Consider the following 17671-nt stretch of genomic DNA (forward strand, 5'->3'; position numbering starts at 1 on the left):
TTTTTTTACATCATTATTTAATATTGATTATGTTGAAGAGCATGATAGAAATAATGAATAACAAAAAAACTATTACAGTCGTGTTTTTTTTTTTTTTTTTTTACGCTGTACTTAAAATTACTTATAGTATAATGTGTGTCTTATTTCCTGTAAAATACCCAGACGTCAGGCAAGGTTAAGCAGCTCCATAGTCCAGCCCACATCCCGAAAAGTACAGAGTACTTAGATGTGAAATGGACGAATATTGTTTTTCCACTAAATTACCCACAAATTACGCAGTACTTAAAATTAACTTCAATATGATTATTTTTTTTGTTTCCTATAAAAATTCTGACTTGTTGTCCCTTTATTCTAGTGTATCTATCTTTAAGTATTTGTATATAATCGCATTGTAATTTCAAGTACATTGAATTCCCTTTAATTGCTGGAGAATTATGCCCTCAGTTGGAGACCATATTAAAAAGTGCTACCCACATTTCTAGTTTTAACTTATTTGACTCTGTTTTAATCTTTTGCCCACGGGACACCTCTTAGAATTAACTATTTCAGGTGTGCTTCCACAAAAAAGACTGGGTTAGTGAGGGAGCTCTCTGCCTATACAATCTATACCACATCTTTATTGATGTAGATATTGAGATGTCAAAAATCTTCATTAAGGGTACAGAGAAGGTTGTACCTATGGGGGAAAGAGTTAAATTAGGGTTTGATTAAAACATTTTTATAGTTTAAAAGAATCAGGTCAAAATTATCTCCCCTTTCACCGGGTCAGATACGCAAAAGCTATGAAAGGAAAAATAATCAAGTGTCTGGACAGCAAAGAATTTGGACCTACAGCAGTATGACTGTGATTTTTAATGATCCTGATGACAAAAACAGACAAGGTTCTGAAAAGCTTCTGCTTTTAAAAGACCGGGCTCGGCCACAGTCTGACATTTTTAGACAATCCCTCCCTGTCAGCAACCTACATGATGTCAGTGAACTATGACATGTAACCGACAAAAAGAGTAGCCATAAGCATCATTAGCGTCTTTTGTGTGGAAACAACCAAAAATGAGACACTACTTGACCACCGAGTGGCAGAATTAACAATAATCCCGGTTTTGTGTGACAGTCAGAAAAAGCGGTCTGCATGAATCCGACTGAGGTATGAAGAGAGAGTTCGACTCAGCGTGAGCAGGAGAACAAGGGCCCCTCTGACAGCACAGAAATCTATATGCAACTCTGCACTTCACTGCTCTCTCCTGCATGATGCATAAACTGAATCATCCCTTTCACTCTCTACACAGACGTGATAGTGTGCTCTGGCTATGGATGATACTCTCCCATCTCTCTGTCAATGATCTCTTCCTAAATCCTTTTAGAGTATATTTCTCTATTCCCTTCAGCAACACATCACCCTGATAGAATAATTTCATCATTTCTTTACCAGAGATTGTAAAACATCAACAATTAAAGATACTATAATTTTATTAGTGGGTGGGGTGATTCTGTCTGGTTTTTCAACCAAATTAAAAGAAAGCTATTTGTATTTATATCTTTATATTAGCCTTTCTCTTAAAAAACACAGATGGGATTTATGTTTGCATGCCAATGGAGTAAAAAGTGTTGCTGCTTTACATTTTCATTACATTTCATAGAGACTAACATGGTGTACTTTTAATATCTGCAACCAAAACAAACAACTAAACGGAGATATAAAATAAATGTTCTGTCAGGACCACTACAGTAAAACGAAAACTGTCATTTTCATCTGGAGTAAGTTATTTTTGGCAGCATCACTCCGTACTGGGACTTCTCTCCCTTTCCATGTGCAGATGTGAAAAGCTTGAGGCAGCGAGACCGGCGCGTACCCCCCATACAGAACAAAGAAGGCATCGCTGTCAACAGATGTGACACTGATTAGGTCAGACAACATGGAAAATGTTTGGGTGTTCAGATGGGTTGCAAAGCAGCTTGCAGGAATGCAGCAACTGTATGTCCAATATTAACCTTTCCAACTGAATGTGTGTTAGGGTATCAGCTGAGCCATCAGATGATGTGGGCAGACACAGAGTGGGCTGGGATCAACGGATCTACGGATTATGTCTGAACTTTATTTGATCAAGGATATGCACAGTTTTTAGTCTATTTTATACATTTTCAGCTTTGATCAGTGTTAAACAATATCTTTATATTAGGATATATTGTAATAGTTTGTAAATACTTCATGAATATAATATAATTATTAATTTAGTAAACTTAATTAGCTATTAATAATTAATAAATGTATAAATGCTCCAGGTATGAGTTCTGGCAATCTAGCCACCAAGGCTTCCAGCCCAGTGCACATACCACTGGACCCCTACACCCCCCTCCTCTGGGTAGTGGACCGACAGGAGGGCGGGTCCATTTTGCCCATTCAAGATAAGCCGAGTCAGGTCTATATGCAGCATTCTGAACATAGTCAGTTCATTAATTCCTCAACTCTAACAGTAACAGAGACCTTTCTGACAGTACACAATATTAAAATAATTAGAGGAAGGGAGATAAATCAAGCATTAGGACATACTGCCAGGAACAGCGTGCCAATAAAACTTCCAGAAATAAGCAACAGTCAGATTAGAGCTACAGAATAAACTCAAGCTGTGGTGCTTCATTTTACAATGTAAAACTCGGTCATAAAAAAATTTATAATACCTTTCTTACACTGTCCAAAAACTTTACAGTAATGTATCTTATAAAAGAGGAACCCAGTTTTATATTTAACCTAACAGGGAAATTCCTAGCAGTGTTTGGCGGTCATTTACTGTTATACAGCTCCTCGTGTAAAGTGAAAATATCACTATGTATCACTGAATGAAAAAGCTGGCCCAATGACAATGCTACTTTTAAGACTGTATTATAAATAGCTGCATCGCGTATGCTGCTGAAACAGGTGGTACCACCATTAGCTTTTGCTATTTGAGTAGAGTAGGAGGGGTGAAGGCTTCCTGGATTCCACACGTAGTCTGTTGACTGGAAAAGTGTTGCCTGAAAAATATGACCTTTTGCCTTCCTGTCATCTGACGAAGCCACCTGTACACATACACACACACGCACGACATACTGGCCACCTACATCACGCCCGTCAGATAACGTAGGTCACATGCTACCACAAGTTACACCCAACTTGTGAGTGTTTCCCCTCAGGCCCTGAAACACCTCCACGTCACTGAAGGGCTCTCTGATGTGTGACGGAGCAGATGTGGGATGGGAGGATATCATCTCTCAGGAGTGGCTTTAATGGAGGAGCACTCCTGCACATACGGACAGTGGCTGAGTTGCTGGGTGAGTTGTGTGGCTGTGCAGCGTTGACATACTTCCGCCCTAGTCCTACCGCTCTCTCATGTTAATGTTCAACAACTTGGCCAGCTGTAACGATACCTGGCTATGAGTAAGATATGACAGTGCTTCTTTCCCAAGGCCAGTGCATCATGACTAATCACAGTCAGAAGAGTTTGAGAACATGCTCACTCAGCTCTCATTAAAACAACTAAATGTTGTTTAGTTATTATGCTATCTATTATGTTCATTATTACATAATTGTAAAATTGTAAAGTAACAGCCACAAGTTCAACTGCTCATTATGGCAAATATCTAATCAGCCAATAACATGGCATCAACTCAGTACATTTAGGCATGTAGACATGGTCGAGACTGTCATTGTCCCACACAACTGTCTTCATAGTTTACAGAGAATTGTCTGAAAAACAGAAAATAACCAATAACGGCAGTTCTCTGGATGAAAATGCCTTGTTGATATCAGAGGTCAGATAAGAATTAAAAGACTTCTTCAAGCTGATAAGCAGGCAACAGTAACTGAAATAACCAATTGTTACAACCAACGTATGCAGAAGAGCATCTGTGAATGCACTGTGTATTGAATCTTTAAGCAGATGAGCTACAGCAGCAGAAGACCACACCAGGTACCATAGGATATGACCTAAAATATAATAAATCATGTATAAAATGGTATAGCTGAGAAATATGTTCGTTGTTTGCACTAAAAAATTATAACAGCCTATAGCATATACTAGCCTATGCTCCAATCAATGTTTTACAGTGACTCCCTCTTTAATTGATCAATTTCAACTGGGTAATGCTACAAATGTTTCCATTACAAAGTCTTAGCGACTTCTTAAATTTCAGTGGTGCAATTTAAATAACAAGCTTAAAGCCAACTAGAGCTCTAGCTGTCAAGAAATTGCAATGAAGTTAATAAACAAATACAGTCTTGGATTCACAATAGCTGGTGCAACACAGTGCAGCTACTGAGTTAACATATTTTGTCATTCAAAAGTCTGGCATGTTGATTAGATGAATATGGTGTTTGAAGAAAATACGCTCTTTCCTGCCCGACCTATTTTTAAGTTCAATCCCTAGACCCAGCTAAGAATAATTAATGGCTCAATCGTCCCTAAGTGAACTATACAGCAGTAATTATGACCATATGCTATTCCAAAGACTTTTAATTGCCTAATTAAAATCTTATTAAACTATTGGACAGAGATAGGGGACATTTTGAACTTAAGGTTCAGGGGAGTTAAATTCATCAAGCTTGCTTCTCCTCTGGGGCTTGTGACACAGGGTCAGAATTGTGGAATTTATCACAAGTGCTGAATTCCTAAAGCATCCCAAATTTAAAGCTATCAGGAACTAAGAATGTATTGATAGATTAATGTAATATATGGCTGTGAAAGTGGATGAGCATATTTCATCACCTCTGTCTTTGAAACCTATACAAGTGCTGAAACCAACCCTGTCTCAGAAGTGAAAATATATGAAATGATTTTCCATTTCATTCCATTTCCCCTCTGCACAAATTTCCATAACAGATGTGAAGCCAGCAGAAGCAGCTTGCTGATGAAATGTAAAGTAGCGGAGCTAGGTCTGTCGCCAGACCTGCTATTACTATCAACGTCGAAGTGGGTGAAAGAAGAGCAGCAGGGGCTCTGCGACGGGCCGAAAAGTGCTTTAATACCGTAAATGCCGAGGACAAAGAGAAGCAAATGAAAGGACAAAGACACCACCTTCTCCTGCTGGTCACCTCATCTAACTCCAATCTTTATATTAACACTAGTAAGGTGGAATGAATCACTTCAGAGTCGCTAATCTCATCAGCAAAGTTCAACGTTCAGACTTGTGAGGGCGAGTTGCTTCTCTTATTTGCTTCTCCTTTATTTCTTGGCATGTTGGCCAATTCACATGTCCAAACAAAGGTAAACAGGGCTTAAAAAGCGCTTGCGTCTTAAAAATATTCACGTATAGTCACTGCCATGATGCTTATAGAAGCTTGTACTTTCTCTCTGCACTTTTTGCCACTCTTCTGAAAGCCCCAGTGTAAGCTGATCCACTTTAAGGAAGGAGACTGCACTGTTGATCTTGCAGAAATGGCCTATTTCTTTTCTACAGTCTCTTGTACTGTTGTCACACCGATTGCAGGGAGAGGGAACACCCTACATCTCCCATTTCATTATGACGCACCTTTCAGGGACCAAAACTAACAAACAACAACCTGTTATAAAAAGCATTTTTCTCTTATTGGGGTTTTGGTAAATAATTTGACCCTTTTACGCTTGATCGCTTGTATGATAAACTATCCAGATATTCAAAATCAGTGTTCAAAAGCTGAAACTATTTTGACGGCGATGTTCAACAGTTAGATCTGCAAAACAAAAAGATGTTCCTCTTTACTCGGAAATATAATACTGCGTGTCCTGACATTTGGTGGAATGGCACTAAAGAAAATCACTGCTGTTTACACCACAAATGTTTATAGTACTATTCATACTACAATAAATGTTTATTCTTTTATAACTACTGAGAGGAGGATGGAGTGACCTGCAAACAGTGCCTCGGCTTCAATCTTGAACTATTTATGAATTTGCAGTTTCAGTGAAATAAAAGAGTTTTCCACTTATAAACAAAATGTAAGAGGTTTGGTAATGATTATATTTATTTATGTTGCTAATCTGCAGCTTAAGAAGTTTACTCTACAGATGGAAGCAGGCTAAAGTTCTCACTGTCAGGAAACATCCTTAACCATCTCACCCTCTCAAACTGTTGGCTGAGAGTAACAGCCTGTATCCGTGAGAGTGACCATATGCGCTCCAGCAAATGTGACAAATTCTTCGATGACTATTTTATAGCAGAAATAAAAGCACAGAGTAATATACTGTTCAGAGTACTGGATAAGATATTGAGGGCCTTTAGTTTATGAGGCTTCCTGCCTGCTGCCAGACACAGGTGAGAAACCGTTTCAGCCCAGGCTGCTGAAAGTAGGTCAGGCCTGTTGAAACACTCAGTGCCATTCGAAATGTCTCCACTTGTTTGCAATAAAATCCTGTCTGCGTTTGCTGGAGTGAAATATCGACCACAATGCAGTGAGATAACAGCCATTCACCTCAGGTTCTGTACCGTGCTTCTCCTTGTTTACATCCACTAACTTGGTTTTTTTCAAAGATAAGCATGTGAAACACAAGTAAAGTTAAATGGAGTGGTACTTGTATGCACCTTTCCACTTTCCACTCTTTTCTTTTTTTTTTTACTACAAGTCTCATTCAACCAAACACAAACATTCATAATACAACACTATCTATCACTATCTAAGCGCTTACTAACTTTCACACTTCAGTGGATGCATCAGGGGCAACTCAGGGTACAGCTCTTGCCTAAGGATGCAACGGCATCCGAACCACTAACCTTACAATTTGTAGATGACCCATCCTATCACCCAAGTCACAGCTGCCCAACAAAGTATTCTGAGGCTGTTTGAATACAAGTTTTCATGTTTTAGAAGACACACTGAAAAATTCAAGTACTAAAAGCATAAAGTTATGCTGTCTGAACTGTCATATGGTGATGATGTCATAACATCCACACCTTTTATGACACTTGATGTCTCAGCCATTAACTGTAAACTTCCAAAACCAACAAACCATCATACACACCCATTTCACCATGTGACTGACCTGCTGAGTTATACAGAGGTGAGCAAGGGTCAAGGAACTGCATTCCCTTTGTAGCTCTCATTTTAGCTTTTGTTATTTAACTACTGTGGTAATGTTTATTCTAGTGCAACACTTTTAATGTCTCCCACGAGAAACTGCATGTAAATGTAGCATGTTATCCCCATTTTTAAATGATTTCACATTTTACCATTCTATGATGGACGGCTTTTCACTCTTCCCAATAGTAAACTTTGTTTGGAACAACTTTAAATACATCTGATTCAGACTAAAAAGAGCAGCATGTTAGCAATAAAGTCAGAATAAGCTTAAATCTGCAGTACCAATTATTCCAGAGAAGCTGCAGCTCTTCCCTTCTGCTAGATGAGCCCTTGCATATATGCATGCGCTTCATATGCTGAAACAATAGGTCAGTGCTGAATTCTGGCATCATGCAGGATTTGAACTACATGCTGCCAAGTCTGGCAAGCTGAAAGTTCTCTGCTTAACCTTTTGAGCCCTACATATTATGTACATGTTGGCCAAACTCTTCCATTAAATTTTCTAAAGCCTAACAGGACTTCCTCCCTCTTACTTTTCATTTGTAACACTGAGTTATCCTACATGGTAGCCTATGGCACAGCTCACATGCACCTTCCCAGAAATATAATTACATTACAAAAACATTTGGTAGTAATATACCATTTGTTTCACTTATAAAACAAAATGCAATAGACTGTAAATGTATCAAGTTTGCTCATTATAGTGTGCCACAGCTTATAGTCAGCCTTTTTCTCCAATCAGTATATACACTCAAAATCAGATGTCTTTCTTTCTGTAACAATAAGCGACTATTTCATTGGGAACTTGATATTAAGGGTTTCATTAATGCAGAGACACGGAAATTATAAATGTCCACAAAGTGAGGACTCAACGCAGTACTATAAATTATACTTTTTTCCCCTACTTGGACAGCTTTAAACTGAAAGGTTATTATCAGATTTTTTTGTCAGCTGTCACTGAAAAAATGTTACCAACCCGTGTTTTACAAGAATAAAAGATTAACTTTTAATTTCTTTTTTTTGACTCCTGAGATTATTTAGCATATGTAAAGGAGTTGCCAAATAAAACTGAACAACCATAAAAAAAACCACTATATGCTTGGAAAAAGCAAAGTGAACCTTTTGAACCATAGAAGTCAAGTTTGTGGACAGTTGAAAAACGAAGTGATGTGCTGCATTTGCATTTGCTGCCCGTGTAAACTCATGGATCGTTCGATCAACAACAATCCATTGAAATATTTAACCTCGCTAAAATTGATTAGGCTGGTGTGGCATCCATGAAAGGGCGCAAACAAAACACGGCGGCTGTTGCCGCTTGATGTCCGCAGCAAGAAGCTGCACGCATTCCAGTAGCTTAGAGGCTTACACACAAGCTCAGGCTATAGGCCACTGGGCAGAGAGCTGCACCCATCCATCACTGTGTACAAATGATAAAAGGCTCAGAACGTCCACTTCTCCAAATGGCCACAGACCAGCTTTTACCGAATGTCAAGAGCATCAAGGCTACAAAGCACATCGTAAACCTCACGGATCGAACATGCTGGTGACCTTCAGTCCTTTTTTTAAATAGACAAATAAAGCAATTCTGAACAAAATGCAATCAACCAAACTTTCAGTCTAATGAATATTGATTATGAAGCTAAAAGAATACTGGAATGAAAACTATCACTTAAACCATAAGAATAATAAAATTAAGTTAAAAAGAAACATTGTCAGCATATAATAAATGAGAAATGTAATACTGCCAAAGCTTTTTTGAAAATCACTAGCTAGAAACAAAGATAGCCCAGGGAAAGGCGTGTTCGTCCGAGCAGGTGTAATCAAGTTCATGTTCACGCTGTAATTATCTATTGTGCAGTCTGTTTAAAATGACACCTATGAGAACTGTTTATAGCCTAATCCAATCGTGTGGAAAGTGATTTAGATTTACAATACCAAGAGCTGAAGTAGCAACTAGTGATTGTTCACCAGTAGCGATATGACTGTAAATCTGATTATTGCTAAACTTTTATTTAAGTAGCCACAGCTCTTAACATGACAGGAATTGTAGACTGTTCCTTCTTTTATTCGGGCCTTCCACTTGAAGCAAAAGGCATGTTTTGAAAGGCTTATCGCTCTTCAACAACACATTCAGTGAGATTCAGGGAAGTCCACTAACAATGACCAAAAACCAAGTTCTCTAAACCGAGCTCATGAGAGTACACAAATAATGACGAATGACTCCTTTTCCTGTGCTTGTAGTCATACTCGTTCAGTTGTGTCTTATCTCTAGTGTTAACCCTTAAGATTCAGTGATTTAAAAGTTAATTTTTGACCTCTTTATCTGGCGAACAAACCACATTAAAAAGTTTTTGTGGGGGGTAGTCTGTGTTCTTTATATGGGGTCCGAGAGTGGGGCAGCTGCCACCCACATCAAGTGACCTCACTTAGTACCGATCAATAGCAAGCTGCGCATTCCTAACGCGAAGTATTCAGCCATCACTTAAAACGCTGGTATCCTAGTCATCCGAGCTATCTTGAGAATCCGTCACTACAATGATATTTGGGTTAAATTCCAATCATTGAGATCCAATATCCCAGACGACCAGATCTGACCTATAAGGGCAGCGAATCTGGTAAACCATACGGGGGAGATGAGCTCTTGTCAATCAAGAGTATCTGCCTATAGGCTGCTGCTGATCCAGATACTCAAGGTCACACTTGTCAAGCCAGCACTGCTCAGTTTAGATTCAACTTCACATGTTTGCTCTTTACTTTTTTTTATCCTCGTGCCCTTTTTTTATTTGCCCTTTAAATCGCAAACACCAATCGCGCACACAGCAAATATATGGCCCAACACTGATCCCGTGGCTTGATGATTTAATGGATGACTGACTGACTCTTCTACTTAACTAGACAAGTATAATCAGGGGATTAGCAAACTATCAGATGACAGAGCTCAGTGTGCTTGCCTGCAGGTACAGGGGTATGTTAAAAATTGCTTCAATTCTACAGAGTAATTTTTAACAACAACAACAAAACAGAATAATCTAACAAACATCCCAGTTCATGACATCTTAAAGCCAAATTGCTCTGAGCAGTCAGTTAAGGCAGAACTGCAGTGCATATAATAAGGACCCTTAAAGTTCACGTAGCTCCATGTTTGCACCAGCGTGTGCTCGAGATACAATCGAAGCCCTGACATGTCTGCACGGCGCCCAGCTGGATTCGTGTAGGTGGGAGCTGATGTCATGGAGAGATGGAGGTGAAATGGTGTGTTACTAGAAAGTTGAGCCTTTTCACTGTGATGTCAGAGAAGCACACATTTCCTCACCTATTTCACAACGTGAAGGTGCTGAGGGATGGTTTATTATTTTGCAGACAAGAAAGGACTAAATTAGGAAATTCAGCAGATAACATCAAGCCATGTTTTTTTTCAGTTGAATTTACAGATAATGTGGAAAAAAAATCCTATTATCTATAATGATGAAGCACATTCCCGTAAACCAAAAAAAGGTCAAATTTTCATTTAGGCTTATGAAAATAATAGGCAGATAACAGGAACATTCAAGTCTCTCTTAACAAACATCCAGTAAACCCAAGAGGCTGCTCTGTAGCTGGTCTCTGACGTTACCATGAGCCAAGCAAGTGATTCATCTCAGTATTTATAAACTATAAGATGTAAAGTCAGTGATTTGATGCATGAGCTGGGACAGGATAAACAGCCTTGTTTTGCTTGGATCACTAACAAACCAGAAAGAGAAGTGGACAAAAAGCAAGGCCAGAAGACATTTTAATACTTGAAACAGTTTAATATGCAGATACCTGATAAACTGAGCTCTGTGCAGGATTGTTTAGATTTAGTCAGGGTACTGATTTTTTAGAGTTTAAGCAATCCAATCACTGAAAAAAGTATTTCTTTATGTATTTTTATGCCCCAATAAGACCCAGTGACCACAGAAGAAGTCATCAGCAGTGTTAGTTGCTGTGAGCTTGAACTGCACCTGCATGCCGAACAGCTTCAACCCCTCCAGATGTCTGGAGGCCTCTCTAGACCTAGAGCCAGCACATCTATAACTGTCTCCTGCACTGCCCGGACTCTAGTGGATAACTGCCAGAAAGAAAGCAGAGATGCAGGAGGATCTGAGCCCTGCAGCCACTCATGCTGCACAAAAAGTGCTGAAAGAGGCCATAGGATGGCCTGTGTACTCTGTCTTAATATATCTCATCTTCAATCCGATCTGATGAATTATTCAACCAGAGCTATCTACTGTGCCTCTCACCTAAAACATCTGCCCTGCCAGCCTGTCTGCCAGGTCCGGCTTACACTCTGCTCTGCCACAGGAAGCTTTTAGTCTACTGCTGTCCTGTGGGCTCTGTTGCATTTAACCCCTTTGCTCCATTTCTGTTTCCATCTCTCGGACCGCAGGCGTAGAGAGGAAAAGAGATCATGTTACTGTGTCAGAAAACAGGATCAATCTATAAAAGGCCTTCTGTTTTTTTTGTTTTTTAAAAAACAAAGAAATACAGAAGTAGATTTGTTACAACTGTGCCACCATCCAACTGTCTCACATGACTCATCGTCATTTCAATATATGAAAGCAGAAAGTATTCTGAAAGGTCACACTCAAGAGCCAAATTCAACATAATTGGCAATAAAGACTGAAGACTGATGATCTATTTAATTAGCAACCCACAACTGTTCATGTGCTTCATAAAGTTAAAGTCAACATTTTTCAGGGCAAAGGACTTTCAGACACCTCAAAACAACCAAGCAGGGCCTACATATTCACATAAGAGTTAGCTAACTAAAATCACACCTGCACTCTCATAAAAATTGATCAACAGATTTACAACAAAGTGTGTAATATTTGAGCTCTGTGCAACATGACACATGAGAGGCGAGAGTGCCTTTTGCATTGGGCTACATTGTACTATTTGTGTCCAAGGTTAGAGAAGAGCAACTATGTCAGTTAGGTGTTTCAGCCAATGTCCATCGAATATGTCTCTGTAAAGTAAGTAATCACAATGTTAAAAGACAGCATGTTTATAAGGAGGGGCAATCAGACGTGTGATTGGAGAGCTGCCGCAGGAATGTCTTTAAGGGTCAGTGGCACCATTAGCAGAGTAAAGGGCATAACCTGGAATGCTTAGAGATATCAAATCACGGCTACGGGGGAGGGACAAGTTGCCAAACAAGGCTCGGCCGGAGGCTGATTCAATCATCAGAGCTACTCCCGCACTCACATCAGGATGGACACAAACAAATTCAACCACTAACAGTGACATGATGTACATTTCCTGTATGTGATCCAATAGTCGATGCGTTCTTTTTATAGCTTTACGTTTTAAAAAACAGCTTTATAATGAAACATGCACGAGGAACAGGTGCGAGGTGATGAGTGACGGAAATATACCCTGAAATGGGAATTTTGCAACTCTCACACCAGCAACTAGGAAATGCTGACACGTGTGTAAACATACTCCACATAGTTTTGTAAAGCTGTTTCAAATGATTGTGTACAGTTAAAATAGAGCGCTGCACGTACAAGACAAGGTCCCGCAGGACTTCCTGTGGATGTGACGTTTTTTCGATGCGTGTTACATGAGGGTTAAAAAGGCACGTGTGGGTCTAGGAGATGCTGACGTGAGAGCACTGATCTGGCCATGTTCCATGTCCACAGTCATTTCCCACACCATGGCACAGCACTAGACTGGGAATAAACAGAGAAGCCCGCTGTGCTCCCAGAATGCATGTTTGCAGAGTTCCCATCAGTGAGTACACAGTAATAGGACTCCCTGAAGGCCTGTGTTTAACCTTTAGGTTACAAGTGGCTGGCCCTTCTCTTCTGTACCCCGGCCATAAACCCTTTTTTGTCTTGTTTTCAACAACACTTAGAAAAACGTAAAGGAAGTCAGATAAAATCACAACATCTAAAGGACATGTGACGTGATTAAAAAGTCCAGAACAGCTAGTACATGGACTTTGCAGCGAGACTAGTCTTGGTCAGACTCTGAGTTTGAACTGTTAAGGCATTACAGACGATTGCCGACACTCAGGAAAAGAAACCGAATACCGGTAATCTGAGATTTCCTGACCACTAAGTAAACTCCACCTGCTGATGAGAATCGTGTAACTTGACCTAAAGTTACCAAAATCTTCACTTTCTATTTTATTTATTTTACTTGAGGGCTCATTTTCAGGAACATCTCTGTAAGAAACACCATGAATGCAAAAGAATACCTGAGGTTACTGCAGTAAGTATAGATCAGGGATGTCATTGGGCAACATTTTGGATGAACACATCTCTTAAAAATATTTTTCGCAACTGCTGAGAACATACATATAGTACAAATGCTGTACATAGCAGACACGCATATGCATACTTTATGTTGGGGCAAGAGTCAACCTGACAATATAAACAGATGAAGGAGGATGAGAGCAGCCTAAAGCTGAGAAAATACCCCTGGGATGTGCTGACAAACTAGAAATGTGAACGTGGGGCCAGCACGGAGGATTAGCTGTGGTAAAACAGTGTGATGCAGTATGATTAATTTCTTCTTTGTCTGTTCTCCACAATGCAGATTTAGTAATCAGCAACAGGTTGCTTGTTGCTTTGAGCTGCTACCATTGACAGCCCACAGTTCCACCTTGCTTACACTGCTTTGAGCAGACTCGATGCAGCACAGCAGCGCCTCGAACACACTTTCAGTCTGCAGAGGAATCTTTCAGCAGCGTTCAGGTCAAGGCAGGCTCTCACTGCAAGCAACAACCACCATGTCATAAATTTAACTTTTTTGTGAAGTCTGGATTTTAGCTATTGATATAACAGGCACCATCCTTTACCAACGAGCCAAAGCCTCTCTGACAGCATCATACAGGCAGCTCATTGTCGAGGCCGCCGGCATCCAGAATGCAACTGCCAGCTGTTTTCTTTGTGGATCAAACCAAAAGAAACAGCAGGCCAAGGTCAGCACAGACAAGCTTTTCTCCTACAGCAGACAGACCAATCTCCATATAGCGGGAAAAAAAGTCGATCGCTGCCACAAATGTGATAGCACTGTTGATTATATTCCACCCTCTTGTGGAATAATCCGCCATTCTTGAAAATTCATGAAAGCTCGCATTTATTCCCGTTCTGCTGGGTGTTTGTTGATCGCTTGAGAATCTGTGTCTGCATGCAAGCCTGTTTGTGAGGGTTATCTCTCACGTCCCCTGTTGGTAGATAGATGCTAGACAAACACAGATAAGCTTTTAAGGAGGATATCAAGTTTTCCTGAGGATGTATCCTGTAAGATCACAGTGATTCAGATTGTTTTATGGTAAAGTTTCCCTCCACTCCAAAAAGTCCACTCCAAAAAATAGCCTGGATGTTTTGAATGACCTTTACTGTGCGGAATGATAAACATACACCTAAAAGAGAACATGATTGTACGCACAGCCAGCTGCAGTAAAATATGCAACTTTAAAAAAAGCTTATGGGGAAGCTTGAAACCTCCAAAGTTCACAACCGGAAGTTATTCTAGTCAGACGGCACTATTTCCATATTTATTGAGCCTTTTTATATTAGGGAAATGAAATAAACGTGATGTAAGAATACAAAAGACAATATAATACACAAGTTATTTTTAAATGCAACATAATAAAACTAAAGCTCACTCCAATAGGGGAAAATCAACCATATCCTTCTACTGATTGACTGCTAACCACATTTCTGACAGTTTGCCATTAGTAGATTGTTTTGCCAGCAGCATGTCAGTGAAAACATTATTTGATGTTTCTATATGCTATCACACAAAATTCCAAAAAAGGATTCCAATTTCAATTGGAAAAGTACATGCTGATGATTCTGTTCTTTCATCTCATTTTCCATACCCTTCTTGATTTACAAAAAGTAGCTTGGAGAGGATGCAGGGGTAATTGCACCCACATTTCCTACCCTCTGCCTGCAAATAGGAGCCCAAACCCCCAGACACAGGCTCACTCCTGAAGAGCTGTGCCTCAGCATAAAGACGCTAGAGACAGCCGATACATGCCAAAAAGTGTTAAAATGTAACACACCCAGGCAAATACCTATTATTCTAAGGGAAACGAGTCCAAGATCAACATCACTTAATGCATGGGTATCTCCTACATGTAAACAATGACCCACAAATACGAACGCACTGCACACACATGCATGAGGCTGCACTCAGAGTGGGTTTTTAATGACCCCATTGCCCTCCTATCACCTTACGATAAAGACCTAGTGGAGAGGATGGTGGTCTGTCTCATGTCAACTCACACCCACTTTTCCTTTTAAAGAGAGAAGCTAACCTCACATGGGCTCACTCATAAAAACATCATAATTCTCCAACAGGCAAATGATGGGTTATCCTAGCATTGTTTTAACAGGTAACCAGAACTGCAGCGCACTCGCATCAATGATTCATGCAGCCACGGCACCACGCAGTTAATGAACACAAGGGTAGTCATTGTAACAGCATTACTTACGCTCTGTCCCAGTCAGCTGTTAAACAGAAACTCACGTCAGATCTAAAACAGCCTTCCTTTAGGTGGCCCACAGGCAGATCAGTCCCTCTTTCAGGGGGGGACGTCTGAAGAAAAAAAATCCACAGGTACAGAGAAGTTTAAATCTCTCTCAGATGACAGCTCTGAGTCCACACGTCCACACTCTCCCTCTGTCTGACACAGTCTACTACAGCCTGCCCCCTGGCCACTCAACAGACTGCAGCTCCGCCCACACACAGTCACAAGAGGGAGGGAGGTACACTTCTACAAGTCTGATGTTGACTCATTTTTTCTTTTTTTTTCTTACTCCAGCAACCTTCTGCACTACTTTAATGACTCAGAGTAAAATAGAAACACTCACATTATCCTGCATGGGGAACGTTAGCAATGAAGATCAAAAAGAACACATAAGCAATAGTAAAAGACAGATAACAGATCTAATATTAACCACAAAGACAGTAAACTATTAACATCAGATTTATATTTTTTTACTTAGTATGCATATCCTAACATTCCTCTTTAGTGTGAACTTAAGAAGACGTTCTTGGCATTTTTGCCCAACATCATTTGTTTTTAAAAATTAAAATAAATACACTAATGTCCTGTCATTTTCTGGTCATTACATTTTTGGCTGTGCTTTCAAAGAGAATTCCTACAATGTTATGCAAAAGCAACAACTGAGCGTGAACTATTCCTCTCCAAAGCTCAGAAAGAAACCCTGTGAAAACATAAAGAGAGAATACAACAGCAAAAACTATTTTTTTTGGACAAGACTCCACTGATACGAGTAACATATAGAAGCTTCCTTACTAGTTATAGTGACACAAAAGCAGATTGGATTTCAACACTTATAATCTCTTAAATATGTAAATCTTAAATATGTTAATAAGTAAATATTAAAGCTAGAATGTGCAGCCTTTAATGAATCTGTATTCCTAGTCTTTTATTTGGAAATTTAAATTCCTGAATAAAAATCTAGCCATCACAAACTTTTGATAACAAATAGAACAACAAAGATCCTCACTAGTGTTAATTGAGATGTGGTAAACTTGTTTTTGCAGCTCTCCCGTCTTATTATTAGTAGTAATACTTCTTTCTAATAGTCATTCGGATCTTGAGACAGTGTCTGTTCAAAACAAATACCTCCCAACCACAGCTACAGCTTCTTTTATTTCAGACTTAAACCTCCGTGAAGTAAAATCTGACGATCAAAAGGATCACTTCTTTCTCTTTGGATGGTATATCTGTGAAACATGTCACTAACACGCAGCTTCGAGCATGAGGGTTCACTTGTTTACGTCTTGGCAGCGAACATTCTTTTCATTTTCCAAGTTAATCACCAGAAATCTGACAGAAATGTCTAGAATTTTATCATGTAGCCACAGCATTGCAACAAAAGCATTCTTCAATGCCTCCTACATATTTAAAACTTTAAAGCAGCATTAGTCCTTTTGCATGCTCCAACAGTAACCGTTTCGTGCTTATTTTAAAGTCCTAGGACTTAATGTAAATCAGTGAGAGCCGAGATCCACTGAACTTAAGGCTACATGAGAGGCACGTGAAGAAGAGAGTCCTGCATGTGAAGCTGAGCCACATACCAGTTCTAAAATAATACACACAACAGTAGCAAGGGCAATGTTTTCAGGCCATGACACTGAAAGTACGACAGAGGTGATGCAAAGTCTTAGAAGAGGCCTTTTCATTACTTGTAAAGGGGACATCAGACTCCAAAGAATCACCTCTTTTTGTGCTTTATGAACAGAGCTCTAATAGTTTTCTTAATATATTAATAATAATCATGATTTTTACAATGTATACTAATATGCTGATACCTCAGGTTTGTTTGAAACATGCTAATAAATACACATCAAAGTATTTAAAAAGTCTAGTCGAAGTGAAGTGTTACCAAAAAAACTTTACATGCCCGCTCCAAAAATATTTGCAGGGTAAATAGAGAGAAGTGTAAGATAGCAGCATGTTGAGACGGGGACGCCTGTTTCGAAAATAGCATATGCTAATTATACACTTTAGGCAACTGCTAAGGAGGGCGATGCGATGCCAAGTTTGAGATGTTGGGACTCTGAATTTCAGCTCAGTGTTTCTTTACGAAGTCGACTCCACACTGAGGCCGCAGCGAGGATACTCACTCACCT

The 17671-nt window shown here is 39.6% G+C and overlaps 1 protein-coding gene across 5 annotated transcripts in view; it reads right to left on the reverse strand.

Moving 5' to 3' along the window:
• Window positions 1-17671, reverse strand: part of sema4ba (sema domain, immunoglobulin domain (Ig), transmembrane domain (TM) and short cytoplasmic domain, (semaphorin) 4Ba) — a 54481-nt gene that overhangs the window by 25192 nt on the left and 11618 nt on the right. The window contains exon 1 of one of the 5 annotated variants that reach the window (XM_040025676.1): window positions 15536-16016. The exons of 3 other annotated variants lie outside the window; for them this stretch is intronic. The gene's annotated coding sequence lies outside the window, so the exon portion shown is untranslated. Of the gene's footprint in view, window positions 1-15500; window positions 16017-17671 lie in introns of those variants that run through there. One more of the 5 variants, XM_040025674.1, reaches the window with a different exon arrangement.

This window comes from Simochromis diagramma, unplaced genomic scaffold, assembly GCF_900408965.1.
Source record: "Simochromis diagramma unplaced genomic scaffold, fSimDia1.1 OVJJ01000293.1, whole genome shotgun sequence".
Classification (NCBI taxonomy): Eukaryota; Metazoa; Chordata; class Actinopteri; order Cichliformes; family Cichlidae; genus Simochromis; species Simochromis diagramma.